The sequence below is a fragment of the Pongo pygmaeus genome, chromosome 3 (assembly GCF_028885625.2).
Source record: "Pongo pygmaeus isolate AG05252 chromosome 3, NHGRI_mPonPyg2-v2.0_pri, whole genome shotgun sequence".
NCBI classification, from domain to species: domain Eukaryota; kingdom Metazoa; phylum Chordata; class Mammalia; order Primates; family Hominidae; genus Pongo; species Pongo pygmaeus.
In genome coordinates, this window is record NC_072376.2 from 52,354,176 (window position 1) to 52,370,873 (window position 16,698).

Genomic DNA, 16,698 nt, shown 5'->3' on the forward strand with positions numbered 1-16,698 from the left:
AATACTTGGACTTAAAAATCCTAAACTTATAAAACGGCTTATAAATATTGTGTCCAAATTATCTACCAATTTAAAGATTCCTTCTGCCAACCCTGACAAGTTGAAAGCTTCCAGGAAAAAAGTAGTTTACATTTTTAAGGAAAAAAGAAAGTTCTGCAATGCACCAAACCCAAGTGATATTTTGCAAATACAGTTGTTCTTAAAAGTTTTATAAAGCAGTAGATTGACTTAAGTGATAAGTGGCTGTGTGTGTGTGTGTGTGCATGCATGCATGCATTTTTATGTTCATATGTGTGTGATCACATATGAATGTATTTATGTATATTTTATTAACATTGATGAATTTGATGACAAAGCAGGTTTCAAATTTCTATCTTTTGACAGAACCGCCCCTGTTTTTTCACTGTAGTAAATTTAAGTTTTACTTTATAATGATAATTCAGTCAAATGGTATGAATATTACCTGACTTAGTTTAGAGCGTTCTCTGGACATGGAATGTTTCCCTGCTTTATTTGGGAATGACCTTTGAACACACTGTTTTTCTATCCTACTTGTCAATGAACAAGGCTTCTGCCCTTGAGAGTCACTGGCAAGAGATTGGACAGTGCAGGGTTGAGGGAGAAAGCTGAGCAGTTGTGTCTCTTTCTTTCTGCTTAGTGGCATCTTGTACAGTGCTTCTGCTTCATCTATAGTCCTTGTTTCCACCAGCAGATTCACTGGGGTTTCTTCTACTGAATGTATCCAAATCATGGGCTCTGATCCTTTTGTTTTCTTCCTTTGTGTTTCCATCCCTCGGAATGGTAGGTGATTCTTGCTTTTGCTAATCTTGGAATTTCCTCACTACCCACTGTTTGAGCATTCTAGGCGTGTTTGTACTTAAATCCTTTTCTTAAATTCCCTTTATTGAATTATGCAACATTCTTTTAGATTCCCTGCTGGAACCTGACTTAAACACTTGAACCGCTGTCGTTAGTTGATCATGGACGAGTAGGTGATAATCTAGAGGAAAAAATACATCACATTAATATTATATATTCCAACAAGTTATGCAAAAATTTTAAAAAGAGATAAACAAGAATAGTCAAAATCTGTCAACAATGCCCCTAGATATTACTTTAGGGTTACTGTTGAGACTGAGAGACCTGAGCTGATACAGTCACAGTTTTCCTCAATGATAATATGAAGTTTGAAAAAAAATTACAATAAAAATTTAGTTTGGGCCGGGTGCAGTGGCTCATGCCTGTATTCCCAGCACTTTGGGAGGCTGCGGTGGGCGGATCACCTGAGATCAGGAGTTCGAGACCAGCCCGACCGACATGGTGAAACCCCATCTTTACTAAAATTACAAAAAAATTAGTCAAGCGTGGTGGCACACACCTGTAGTCCTAGCTACTTGGGAGACTGAGGCAGGAGAATTGCTTGAACCTGGGAGGAGGAGGTTGCAGTGAGCCAAGATCATGCCACTGCACTCCAGCCTGGGCAACAGAGCAAGACTCTGTCTCAAAAAGAAACAAAAAAAAACAAAAATTAGTTTGTAACTAGTTTTTTTAATGTAATCATATTTCATATTTTATAAATAAGTAGTAAAATGTAAAGTACATATTTAGTTGAGTTAGAATTTGTTGGAATTCCTCAAAAAATGTTCAATAATACCCATTCATTACTAAACATTCATAAGCTTACTTTAACGAAATATGTACTATTACATTGTATAAGGAAATAAATGTGACATACCTTCAGCTTTGTCTGCCATTGATATGAATCTCTTGGTCCTTTCTGATATAAATATCTAGAACATTTTTCTTTGTTCTGAAATGCAATTTCCTGTAAATAGCAGATTTTGGCATTTGGATTTCAGGGGATGTCTCCATTAAATAGTAATTTGTAAATAATGAAACAAGTAATACTGCTTTTTAAGGTCTTTTATTTTTGAATCTATTTTATCTCACAGTAGTTTTATTTTTTTTTTACTTTGTGGCAAGAAAAAGTAAGATAAAATATTTTGTTTCCCTGTATTTGTGTTACCTAGAAGTGGTTCATATTTAAAGTTTATTCTTTTCACCTCAGACAATCTGACAAGGACAAAAGGTTCATATATCAGGAAATACCCTGAACTGGGAGGTAAGGCTCTCTCACACATTGTGTACACAGTGTCCTACAGAGGTGACTATAATGACTGTAATACATCATCCGGAAACGGGGCTGCAGAAGCAGGGTGAATCCACGTCCCAGGAACAAAGGTTATTTATTTCTACTGTTTTGATAGGAGCTGCCAGAAACATTTTTCTAATGGTCCTAATGAGTCTCCGAAGACCTTGCTTCTTGTCTTGTTTCTTACAGTACCTAAAAATAGAAGTCAGTATTTGGTAGCAATAGAACTAGAAAAATAGATTCAAAAGCGTTCAACAAACCACTTTAAAACATTCATTTATTTTTTTCCTGGATGGACTGTAGAAGAGTTTAAGCTTGTATCCTATGATTGTCTTTAATCTCTTTAGGCAACACCAACAGTTGATATAAAATATATGTAATATATGCTGAAAGACTGTCTCAAATCCTTTGGATCTTAAAGGTATGGCATTTCCTAATCATGTACAGAATCATTCAAATCTATTTGAATTCTGTTCTCTGATTATATATTTAATACGTTCACTACCACGATCTCCAAATATCAAATATACAAACTTCTCTTTGAGAAACAGCTTTGTTTACTACAAGAGTAATGCTGAAAAGTACTCTTGGTAATTTTACAATTTCTGAGTTATACAAAAATACTTTAGCTGCACAGTTTTCAGAATGCTGCCAGCTGGACATCACCCTCTGTATATTTTTAAATATTAGGAATAAGGGGGCCTTGGGATAATGCAGGCAGTTACACTGGATTAATCTTGACTTTATCAATATGACAGCCTGGTGGCTAACCAGGCATCCCAGAACAGTCATTCATTGTCATAGGCCTGAGACTAGAATAGACCATCCCAAAAGGCATTAGACTCAGAAAAATTTGTTCAATCTGTAAATTTATACAAACATAATTTTGAACAGAGAAAATATAAGAAAGATTTTTGAGAAAATAAATTACTAAAATAATGTTACATTTACATTTAACAACTAGTTTACTTTATATAATAGAAAAAAATGTATATGCACTTATATGAACTTTAACTTTGGCCCAGTAACTTTGTCAAGTCACTTGGCATTTCATATGTTCTTTTTCACTTTCTGAAAAGATACCACTATTCACTCTTCCTCCTTCCTTTGTCATTTGATAAATCCAATTGCTTACTTTTTCCCCTTCTTCCTTTGACTTTCACTGCCAGAAAAATTCTGTTTCACTTTCTATTAAAATGACACATTAAGATTCCTACTTAAACTTGATTATTAGTAATAGTATAAAAAAAGTGTAAATGTTAACTGAGTTCTTTGAATACATAAACAAAAAAAACTTAAGTCTTTCAGTATAAAATAAACAGTGCACACAATGGGGGAGTGCTTTTATTTCCTTCTCTTACTGACAAGAGTAGAAGTCTGTTTTTTGCATAAACTACATAAAACACATTTATGTATTTTAAAAATATACTACAGGTTTTAGTTTATGTTAGTTTAATCCTGACAAAATATTTTAAGTGAGATAAATATGGTATATGTTCAAAGTAACAAAAGAAAAATTGAAATTATGTTGAAACCTATCATGAAAAATATAGACTTTTACCCCAAAAATGTAGAACTAAGAGAGTATGGCACTTCTCAACTCTGTATGCAGTTACCTATTTTAAAATTTGTTCCAAGTCTTTGCTATTGTGAATAATGCAGCAATAAACATACGTGTGCATGTGTCTTTATAGCAGCATGATTTATAGTCCTTTGGGTATATACCCAGTAATGGGATGGCTGGGTCAAATGGAATTTCTAGTTCTAGATCCCTGAGGAATCACCACACTGACTTCCACAGGGGTTGAACTAGTTTACAGTCACCCCAACAGTGTAAAAGTGTTCCTATTTCTCCACATCCTCTCCAGCACCTGTTGTTTCCTGACTTTTTAATGATTGCCATTCTAACTGGTGTGAGATGGTATCTCATTGTGGTTTTGATTTGCATTTCTCTGATGGCCAGTGATGGTGAGCATTTTTTCATGTGTTTTTTGGCTGCATAAATGTCTTCTTTTGAGAAGTGTCTGTTCATGTCCTTTGCCCACTTTTTGATGGGGTTGTTTGTTTTTTTCTTGTAAATTTGTTGGAGTTCATTGTAGATTCTGGATATTAGCCCTTTGTCAGATGAGTAGGTTGCGAAAATTTTCTCCCATTTTGTAGGTTGCCTGTTCACTCTGATGGTAGTTTCTTTTGCTGTGCAGAAGCTCTTTAGTTTAATGAGATCCCATTTGTCAATTTTGGCTTTTGTTGCCATTGCTTTTGGTGTTTTAGACATGAAGTCCTTGCCCATGCCTATGTCCTGAATGGTAATGCCTAGGTTTTCTTCTAGGGTTTTTATGGTTTTAGGTCTAACGTTTAAGTCTTTAATCCATCTTGAATTGATTTTTGTATAAGGTGTAAGCAAGGGATCCAGTTTCAGCGTTCTCCATATGGCTAGCCAGTTTTCCCAGCACCATTTATTAAATAGGGAATCCTTTCCCCATTTCTTGTTTTTCTCAGGTTTGTCAAAGATCAGATAGTTGTAGATATGTGGCATTATTTCTGACTGCTGTGTTCTGTTCCATTGATCTATATCTCTGTTTTGGTACCAGTGGCATGCTGTTTTGGTTACAATCCAAATGTCCAACAATGATAGACTGGATTAAGAAAATGTGGTACATATACACCATGGAATACTATGCAGTCATAAAAAATGATGAGTTCATGTCCTTTGTAGGGACATGGATGAAATTGGAAATCATCTTTCTCAGTAAACTATCTCAAGAACAAAAAACCAAACACCGCATATTCTCACTCATAGGTGGGAATCTAACAATGAGAACACGTGGACACAGGAAGGGGAACATCACACTTCAGGGACTGTTGTGGGGTGGGGGGAGGGGGGAGGGATAGCATTGGGAGATATACCTAATGCTAGATGACGAGTTAGTGGGTGCAGCGCACCAGCATGGCACATGTATACATCTGTAACTAACCTGCACATTGTGCACATGTACCATAAAACCTAAAGTATAATAATAATAAAAATAAATAAAATAAAAAATAGAATTTGTTTTAGCAGTTCAATCTAGATGTTTTACTAATAATTTGACCCCCACCTAAAGTCATTAAAATTTATAAAAATGCATATAAAGTAGAAGACTCTTGAACAAGAAAATGCTATATAGATAGATATTAAAAAGGAACAAAGATTGTCTGAACTCTAAATTAATTAAATGACTGGATCTAGTCTTAAAAAGTGAGAATGACATCCCATGGAAATTTTAAAATAAAAAGATAGAGGAAAGTGTTTATCTGCAGAAGATTTAGCAACTTCTATGTTTTAAGTTAATTACTCTTGAATTTGTCTCTTGGGTACATAAACTGAGAATAGGGATTACATGTGAGTTTTTTTAATTTATTTAAAATTTATCTATCTGAAATATATTGAAACTCTCTAAGCTGAATTCCTGTGAGAAGTCTTATTATAATACATCGCTTCTATTGCCTCATTTTGGTGAGCAAGATCATTTATTTTACTTAACATGGGTGAGGAGTTTATTCTCATGAACTATATTATCTTAAATAACTTCATCTTGCAAGAATAACAATGATTATTATTCTTACTGCTTATTACGATGTACATAATGTGTAGCTAGGTCATAACTTTTCCATTTAGAATCAGTTCTCTATAAAATACACATAAGGATAATTTGTTACAAGAATTTTAAAATATGCTTGTTTCCAAACCCCAGAAATCTATCAACTCTCCTAATAAATTTGCAATAACGGCAAAAATATTTTTCTTTTATTGCATATCATTTATAGTAATAATGCTTTCCTTTCATTATCTATCATCTATAGAGACCTAATCTTTTTTCTTCAGTCAAAAATCTAAATGATACCATACACTACTGACTACTTTACCATTTTATAATACAAAATCAGATGTATGCTCATTTGAATGACACAAGAAATCGATGTACATACTTATTTAAAATGTTTTAGCATGTTTAAAATGAATGAATAAAAATAATAGGTTTACACTTATAGAACAAGTGAACATTGTGAGGAAGGAGAAACATAGAATCCAAAAATTAATTTTAATGATAAGATTTTGGAGAGTGGAAAATCTAATAGAAGTGATATATTTAAAAGTCACAGAAAAAGAAAGTTTTAATATACATTTAAAGCTGATGAATTAAAGGTGCAGATATAATGCAAATGCTACATTCTTGTGTGGGTTTTTATTTATTTATTTTTTAAAGCCTTCCTTTGCCTCTTTTTGGAAAAGCATGATTCAGGGAATAATGAATAGCTGTATTTTGCTTCACCACTAAGCAAGACCATAGCCTTTTTCAGAAATGCAAACGAAACCATCCTTGGAGTTCTTTTAGGATGGTAGCCAGGAAATTTGCTGTATTGAATGGATAAGGAAAATGAATTGTTTAGGGTGATCCAAGGGTGTATAAGTAGAAGTAATGGCATGAAACGAAGTAAAAAGAAAACCTGGGCTGATCTTCAAATTGATGTCCTGAGTGAAGTTTATTAGGCTACATAATTGTCTCCCAAGGGAAATAGTGAAAGCACCATTATTTTAGTCACTTAAAATTAACCAGGCAGAATATTCCAGGACACAATGTAAAAAATAATCCTGTATTGCCAGAATCAGATGGAAGAGATGATCTAACAGGTCTTTCCCATCATTAATTTCCAGTCTATGAACGACATCGTAGGTGCAATTAGCACTGTTTAAGTGAAAGAGCAATTTTAGTACTACTCCTAGCTTCCCTGGAGCTAAAAAGTCTGGACCTAATTCAAAGTAAAAACAAGAAGAGGAGTGCTGGAGCCAAACACAATTACAATAAGTATATCTAGAAGGGTCGAAAGAAGGAAATTCTAATGTTCTCAGTGCTACTATACACAACTGTTCAGTCTGTTTTTTTTTTTTCATTATTCTAAAAGAAACTTTGGTGGCTATCCCAGTATTATTCCTTTTCACTCATTCTTTATCTTGATTCATTGATTTATTCTCAAGCTCAGGAACAATGAGTGGTTGGAGAATTTAAGACTTGGCTCTCTAGGTAGCCACTTAAAATTTTTTCATGTCTTTATTCTCCCCATTTGCATGTTATTTTATCAAGTAAATTCTAAAAATTCAAAACATGCAAATCACTCCCCAGTGATTCTGTAAAATGAGACTGACCAGAGCCATCAATTGCTGGATATTTAACTCACTCAATACCCTTAGTAGCTCTCCATGTAATAATTTTTTAAAATTATGTAACTTTTCTTCAGATGTCTGTGAATGATTTATTCTCTTTTTTGTTAGGTAAAAAAATTAGAGAAATGTAAATAAGCAGCTCTGTGTTTTTGTCTCTGATTTTAAATCATAACATAACGTTCAGAATTTGAATGAAAGGACAATTTGACTACCATACTTTTTAGCAGTAAACAGGCAAAAAGGCAAAATGAACACAAAATTGCAGAAGACTTTTCCCAGTGAAAGGAAAACTATTATTATGTCAGTAATTGTGATCACAAAAGTTTATCCAGCGTTTGTGGGAAAAAGAGTTTAGCTGATTGTACCTATAATATACTGGTGATATTTTTCCTACTTATTCAAAAGAAATAACTCTGTTTTTTAACTCTATAGTCATTGACAAGCCACAGTCTCTACCTTCAAAAAGCCCACTTATTTATTATTCCTGGGTGGTTCAAGGAGAGAATCACAGTTTGCTAATCCATATATGTGTGTGTATATAGCGAAGATACGAAAAGGCATTTCTGGACTTTAGGACTTTAGGGCAGAATGAAAAATAACACACAAATTATAAGTATGTATCTGAGGAATAACAGTTTTATATGGCCAAAAGAAGAGCATTTAGCAAATAGTGTTAAGAAAAAGCTAGGAACAGTAGAACAAGGAATAGTAGAACAGCCCGTGGCAGAATTGAGGCCTTGCAAATGATCACCATGAAGATCCCAATACTAGAATTTGGTGTTTGGACTCCTTTCCAGACACAACACTGCCCACCATCATGGCTGGTCCCATCAGGCTGTGTCCATGGGACCCCTTACTCCCTGGGGAGCTGGACGTCTGGCCTCCTGCTATAGCCCCTGCTACAATGCTGGGCAAAGACCAGGTGCTTACAAATAGCCGCAGTTTCTATTATTTTAGGAAGGAAGAATAAAGTGAATGGCATTTGGGGGTGCTTTTATGTAAGCCTCACCCCACCACACTGGGGCCTTCCATTCTTCCAAGGACATCCATCCATGTCATTGCTGCGTTCTTTCACCTCCCTGCTCAAGACAGATTGTCCCGTTTTGCAGATCCTCTTCACAACTGCTCACTAAGGGACAGTTCTACAGCAGGCATCCCATGTAGGAAGCTCAAGGAGGCTGTCACTGGAGAGAGAACCAGAAGAGACCTTAGAAGTTAGCTTACTCAACCCTCCTGCCTCCAGCCCCACTGTACAGATGATGAAATTCAAGCCCAAAAGGGCAGGGTTGCCCCGGGTTCCACTGTGTATAACAAGGATTCTGAATACAGGTTTGCCTCATTTTATTTATTTATTTATTTTTATTTTTTTAGAAATTTAAGATTTGTGGCAACCGTGCGTTCAGCAATTCTATTTGCACCATTTTCTCAACAGCATGTGCTCACTTTACGTGTCCGTGTTGCATTTTGGTAATACTCACATTATTTCAAACTTTTTTTTGTTATTGTTAATATCTGTTGTGGTGATCTGCCATTAGTAATTTTTGACTTTAAAATTACAATTGTTCTGGAGTACCACAAGCCACACCTGTGTAAAATGGAAAATTTTCGACAAATACTGTGTGTATTCTGACTGCTCTACTGACCGGCCGCTCCCTCATTGCTCTTTCCTCTTCAGATGTCTCTGTTCTCTGAAGGAAGTCATTATTCCCACAATGATATTAAAATTAGGCCAATTCATAACCTTAAAATGACCTGTTAAGTGTTCAAGTGAAAGGAAGTGTCACATATCTCTCATTTTAAATCCAAAGCTAGAAATGATGAAGCTTACTGAGGAAAGTATATCTGAAGCTGAGATAGGTTGGAAGCTATACTTCTTGTGCCAAACAATTAGCTAAGTTGTAAATCCAAGGAAGAATTCTTGAAGGAAATTAAAAGTGCTCCTCCAGTGAACACATAAATGGAAAGAAAGTGCAACACCCTCATTGTTGATATGAAGAAAGTTTTCATTATCTGGAAGGAAGATCAAACTAGCCACAACATTCACTTAAGCTAAAGCATAATCCAGAGCAATGCCTTGACTGTCTTCAATTCTGTGAAGGGTGTGAGAGGTGAAGAATCTGCTGAAGAAAAATTTGAAGCTAGCAGAGATTGGTACATAAGGTTTAAGGAAAAAAGGCCTATGTCTAGCATGAAAATACAGGGCACAGCAGCAAGTGCTGAAGTAGAATTACAGCAAATTATCCAGAAGACCTAGCTAGGATGATTAATGAAGATGGCTACACTAAAAAACAGATTTTCAGTACAGATGGCACAGCTTTCTATCAGAAGAAAATGCCATCCAACATTTACATAGCTAGAGAGTAGAAGTCAATGGCTGGCTTCAAAGCATCAAAGCACAGGCTGACTCTTTTTTTAGGGACTAATGTAGCTGGTGACTTGAAGCTGAAGCTTATGCTCATTTACAATTTTCAAAAATCTAGGGTTTTTAAAAATTATGCTAAATTTACTCTGCCTGTGCTCCATAAATAAAACAACAAGACCTGGATGACAGTATATCATCATGGTTTACTGAATATTTTAAGTCCTCTACCAGGATCTACTGATCAGAAAAAATATGTATTTCTTGCAAAATATTGTTGCACATTCAAAATGTACCTGGTTACCCAAGAGCTCTGATGGAGATGAACAAGGAAATTAATGTTGTTTCCATGCTTGTTAAAACAATATTTATCCTGGAGTACATGGTTTAAGAATTTTAACTTTCAGGTCCAATCATTTAAGAAAGATGTTTCCGATGGCTATGTCTGCCACAGACAGTAATTTCTATGATAGATCTAGGCAAGGTAAATTAAAACTTCCTGGAAAGAATTCACCATTCTAGATGCCATTCAGAACTTTTGTGACTTATAGAAGGAGGTTAAACTATCAACATTAACAGGAATTAGAAAGAAGTTGATTTTAATCCTTGTGGATGATTTTGAGGGGTTCAAGACATTAGCAGAGGGATTAACTCCACATGTGACAGAAATAGCAAGAGAGCTAGAATTGGAAATGGAGCCTGAAGATGTGACTGAATTGCTGCAACATCATGATAACACTTGAATGAATGAAAAATTGCTTCTTATGGATGAACAAAGAAAGTGGTTTCTTGAGATGGAATCTGCTCCTGGAGAGTGTGCAGTAAATAATGTTGAAATGACACCAGTGAATTTAGAATATCTCATAAGCTTTGTTGAATTTAGAATATCTCATAAGCAGCAGGGTTTGAAAGACTGACTTCAATTTTAAAAGTTCTATTGTAAGTAAAATGCTATCTAACAGCCTTCCATGCTACAGATAGATCTTTTACGCAAGGAAGAGTCCATTGAGGTGGTGAACCTCACTGTTTTCTCATTTTAAGAAATTGCCGCATTTATCCCAACCTTCATTAACCACCACCCTGAGTAGTCAGAAGCCATCAACATCAATGCAGGGCCCACCACCAGCAAAAAGATTGCAACTTGCTGGATGCTCAGATCATTAGCAATTTTTAGCAATACTTTTAAATAAAGTTATATATGTCGTTTTTTAGGCATTATGCAAGTGCACATTTAATTGACTGCAGTATAATGTAAACATAGCTTTTATATGCACTGAGAAATCAAAAATTTTCCATGACTCACTTATTCTGATATTTGCTTTATTGCCGTTGTCTGAACCAAAACTGTAATGTCTTCAAGGCAGGCTTTTAACATGGCCTCCATTAACTGGCCATAGAAAACCATTGAAATACTCTTTATTCGTTCGTTTGTTTGTTTGTTTGTTTAGCTGACGACTATCCTGATCAAATACGCATACTTCAAAGATTGCTTCAATGGACCGAATGGAAGGAAGAGGTTGCTGAAACCATGGAAATCAGTTAAAAGGCTCATGAAAGAATGCAAACAAAAAGTTTTTTCAACTGAGTTTGTCCTGCTCTGCACCTCCTCCCCCACCCCTCCAAAATAAAACAAGATAATACTGCCAGATCTTGGATAAGTATTATTCTTTCTATTATAATCCAGAGGAAATCAAACACAGTTAAGCTAAAGAGATTTTTAAAAGTTTATCCATGTAATTTATGGCAAGACAAATAGCACAGTAACCTTGGCTGAATCAGTACGTAGAGCAGCAAGCTGAATTTCAAAAGGATAACAAATGGAAGCAGAAACCACCCTGTAATCGAAGCTACTAAGTTCAAAATTGGCCCGAGGAATTTCAGTTGCTGTTGTGGACTTATTTCACAGGTAAGATTGGGAGTCAGTGCTGTCACTCTCCTAATATTAGATGAGAGAGCTAATAGAGTAGAGGCAAAGTTTCAAAGACCATACCAGGGAAGGGGCTTTTAATCTAAACAGCATCATTCATTATCAAAAAGAAGCACCACAAAAAAATTACCATAAAGGTAGAATATGTATTTTTCTATGGCCACTTTTAGAAATTTTTTTTCTTGGCCGTATTTTCTCAGAAACACAGCCATGGCAACATGAACATTCACTTTATAAAGATCATGTCACTCTGCTACCTTTAAGGGAATGTTATTTTAATCACATTTAAAACAACCTCTATTATTGTTACCTACATATAATTTCCTCTAGCAATTGATCTACATATTTTTTGTTTATTTTAAACTTTTCAACTCATCTTTATTATAAACACTGGAACTTTCCCAAAGCCTGTTACTACAGAATACACTTTACTATTGAAGAAGCTTAGACCTTATCATTGGAGATGTTTTCACCCATCAGATATTTCTGTAGAAATAGCTTCTCTGTTTATCAAGTGGGCTCCAGTGTCTTTAATGTCATAAGATGTTTTATGTATCCTATCTCTGTATATTGAAAGGTGAACATACATTAACTTAAAAGCTTCTCTAGAAACGACTGGCTCCTCATTCACCATAGTGACCTTATATCCCAAGGTCATTGGAGAAAAGAGAAAAGATAAAACATCAGAACCCTTACAGATTTCTCAGCACCTACACATGCACTTCCCTGCCTCACAGTCCTCTTCCTTCTCTTTGTTCACTTGCATTAGAATAGATCTTCTAGGTGTATGTGGGAAGTATTAAATATCACAAGGTACACAGTTAAATGGGAAGGATGAAGGGTGCTTCCAAGGATAAATGTGTTTAAATAATGGAGCAAAGTTGGTATACTCTTTGTGTCTCACCTAACAATGTTCCTTGACTATCTTTCTTGACATGTGAAACTTTATAGCATGAAAGAAAACTGAATTTGGAACAAGATTGTCAAACATTATACTCAAAAAAGGTATTTTCTTAAGGCATTTCTGTGTTGATCTAAAAGGTGTCCAATTGAAATTTATCTGTCAAAACACAATGCCTTTCTACTAATCTTGGGCTCTAAGAGGCAAATGAAATCTCCCAAGAGATGCAAATCATCATCTTCTTTATCTTTATTAAGTTACCTCCACATATCTAGGGAGCTTGATTACTGAAGAACAGTACTAATACTAGCTTTCCTCTGCAGCGTATGAACTGCTTTTCAATCATTTTATAGAAAAGAAAAGTGATCAGTAGGTATTAATAACCTATCTACAATAACAATCGTATTTTTCTGAATTCACAAAAGTTTTTCATAAACATTTTTAAAATCTACTTTTTTTTCCTGCAAGTATTTGTATGCTTGATTTTTGCTACGTGCTTTGCAAATATTTTCTCTACTTCTCCTGTAAAGTAGGCATCATTCTCTAATTTTTGCAGATATAACAACAAAAGTTGAGTCTGGTTCTGGAAGTAAAGCGTGAGTCCAAGAAATCCCTGAATGGATCCATCATCTCTGGCCTAATCAATGTCACCATGAAGGGGACCTGCAGGCATTAGAGTGAGTCTTAGTCATCATCTCCATGACTGAGCGGTGAAGAAGGAACCCAGGTGCCACTCATTATTGGATCTCTCTCAATCTCAGAAATTGAGCTTTGCACCCTGGGCAGAGATGAGGAGCAGATAAAGTAGCAGCTCCCAGTGACCTCAAATCCACAGCATCTTTCAGTTATGTGTACTGTAAGAAATATTTAAGATATAATTAACTGAAACACACTAAGAAAGATACTATGTGCAGTAGATTGTCATAAAGAAGGTAAACCAGGAAGCAACTCTGTGATTTATGAGGTGGAAAGGCTTGAGGTTTGATGTTGTTAAAGGGAATTAAGTACAGAGGCCACAAATGTTACAGGTGGTGCTGCAGTTGAAGGCAGAAAATATGCAGCAGATCATAACTCTAATACATATTACCCACAACAGATTACCTCCAAAATGGTGAGAGTCAGGCCACCTCCAAAATGATGAGTCAGGAAAAGATGAAGTTAGAGAGCTCTCCTTGAAAGCAACCCAGTAGCTTCTTTCTTATTAAATGAGAAAATACTATTACTCTCTATCACTATATATTAAGCTTCCCTGAGCTGAGAACACTGACAGCCACGGCTAAGGTACAGGAGGTAGACCAATGAGACAGAACATGCACTAGGAATGAAGATGAACACTTTGAAGAGGACCAGCTTACCAATGACAGCTTACAGATACCATTAGTAAAGAGGATAAGAAAAAATCAGACAACAAAACCCAGGAAAAACAGCTACCTCAATTTTGGTACTGCTATCCTTTTAATTACCTACCCAAACACAAGAAAATTGATAAAGAGGGGAAATCTAGCATATTACTCATCTGAAAACAAAATCCCTTATCACAGAAAATCTTAAACTCTTGCTACACAAAGTATAATTCAGGGACAAGCAGCAGTGCCATCTCATAGAACCTTGTTAGCCGTACAGAAACTGAAACCCCACCTGAAATCTACTAAGTCAGAATCCTCACTTTTACAGTTTTCTCAGTTGTACACATTAGGGTTAAGTAGCACTCCCTTAAATCACAATAAGCCTGCTACAGACTGAATATTTGCATTCCTCCAAAATTTATATGTTGAAATCTAACTCCCAGTATGATGGTATTAAGAGGTGTAGCCTTTGGAAGGTACTGAGGTCACGAGGCAAAGTCTTCATGAATGGGATTAGTGCCCTTATCCAAGACATGAGAGTGCTTGTTTTTTCTCTATCTGCTCTCTGCCATATGAGGATACACTCAGACAATGGCCATGTGCAACAAGGCAGCTGGGTCCTACCAGACACCTGCTCTGCCTGCATCTTGATCCTGGACTTCTTAGCTTCCAGCAGTATGAGAAATAAATTTCTGTTGTTTGTAAGCCACCTAGTCTAGGGTGCTTTGTTGCAGTAGTCTGAACTAATTAAGATAAGGGCAAAGGGACACAAGCAGCAGATCAGCCAGATGGGCACAATACATCTGCTGCAAAGCTGTGCAAGGGAAAACTGATTTAATGCTGCCTTGGCAACTCTATATTCATCTAGTTTAGTTATTCAACGAGAAGTAATTGACACGAAATTACAGCAATAAGATTTGAACTAAAGGAGATAGAGCTCAGATGGTACAAAATGTTTAAAATGTATGAATGTGTGAAGTTTTCTGTCTTAAAATTTTTAATAGGTTTGAAATATCTTAAATAATTAGTAAAATAATAATCATAAATAAAATATGACAAAAATAAAAAAGAAATTACCTGCCAACAGAATAAAAAGGTCAGTGCATATGAGGAATCCTTTTGTTATATTTGTGTCTTAGTCCATTCAGGTTGCTATAAAAAATACTTTAAACTCAGTAATTTATACACAACATAAATTTATTGCTCACAGATCTAAAAGCTGGAAAGTTCAAGATTAAGTCACCAGAAGATTCATTATCTGATGAGGGCTCTCTGCTTCACAAATGGCACCTTCTTTCTGTATCTTACATGATAGAAGAGCAAGGAGAAAGGCAAGCTCCCCTAAATCTCTTTTTTTTAAAATAAGTGAACTAATTACATTCATGAGAATATTAGTCTCTACACCTAGTCACTTTCTAAAGGCCCTGTCACTTAATACCAACATATTGTGGCTTAGATTTCCACATATTAATTTTGGGGAGACACAAAATTCACACCATAGCATTTCCCCCGGCCACTCAAAATTAATGTCCTTCTCACATGCAAAGTACATTAATTTCATTCTAGTAGCCCCAATTTCTTAACTTTTTCAAGATAAACTTTAAAGTCTAAGTCCAGTCTCAACTAAATATCATCTAAATCACATAGAAGTGAAATTCAAGGTGTGATTCATCCTAAGGCAAATTTCTCTCCAGCTGTGAGCCTGCAAAATCAAATAAGTTACGTGCTTCCAACATAAAATAGTGAAACATGCATAGAATAAACTTTTCCGTTCCAAAAAAGGAGAAATCAGAAGAAAGCAAGGAGTAACAGGTCTCAAGTAAGTCTAAAACCCGAGACGAAAAACAACATTCAATTTTAAATCTTGAAAATAATTTTCCTTGACTCAATATTACAACTTCCAGACACACTGGCTTGTGGAATGAACCTCCCAGGCTCTGGACAGTCCCTTTCCCATGGCTTAGCTGGGTGTAGCCCAGTTCTAGGGATTGAGAAGTTGGAGATGAAGTTTGCAGCTGATTTGGTGTCTGGTAAATGCCCTCTGCTTCATAAATGGTGCTTTCTTCAGGTATTCTCATATAGCAGGAGGGCAAAGGGGAAAACGAGCTCACTCAGACCCCTTTTATAAGGGCACTAATCCCATTCTAAAGGGTTCTATTCTTATAATCTCCTTACCTCCCAAAGGTCCCACTTTTTTTTTTTTTTTTTTTTTTTTTGGAGACGGAGTTTTGTTCTTGTTGCCCAGGCTGAAGTGCGATGGCGGATCTCGGCTCACCGCAACCTCCGCCTCCCTGACCTCAGGTGTGCCGCCCGCCTCTGTTTCCTAAAATGCTAAGATTACAGGCACGAGCCACCGCCCCTGGCCTGGCCCCACTTCTTAATATCAACATATTGGGGATTAGATTGCAACATACGAATTTCGGAGGCATGCAAACTTTCAAACTATAGCACCTTTGTCACTAAGTTTTTCAGGTAAGAGACAGGAGCTACGGATGTAGGATTTAACATATTAGGATAAAAAAACTGAAATTCTAAGTTTGAATGGAAATATTTATTTGAACTAATGATTCATATCTTTAAAATGTACAATTTATTCCATCTTCCCTTTCCTTCATCCTGCTCCTCTTCCTTCTCCTCCTTCTTACCCCTTCCTCTTTCTAAACTTTTGAAATATAAGGACTATAATTAGATTCAGGTTAGATCTTTTTCTTTTCTTTTCTTTTCTTTTCTTTTTTTTTAATGCAAGAATGCCTTATAGGTGGCTTGTGTTTCTTCATCTAGAGGTACAAATAAGCTTTTTGTCTTTGTTT

The 16,698-nt window shown here is 35.8% G+C and overlaps 1 long non-coding RNA gene across 1 annotated transcript in view; it reads left to right on the forward strand.

Moving 5' to 3' along the window:
- The window catches only part of LOC134739290 (uncharacterized), a 44,941-nt gene extending 33,454 nt beyond the window's left edge, over positions 1-11,487 (forward strand). The window contains exon 3 of the long non-coding RNA XR_010125910.1: positions 11,163-11,487. This is a non-coding gene — a long non-coding RNA (uncharacterized LOC134739290). The remainder of the gene's footprint in view (positions 1-11,162) is intronic.
- The last annotated feature ends 5,211 nt before the right edge of the window (positions 11,488-16,698 follow it).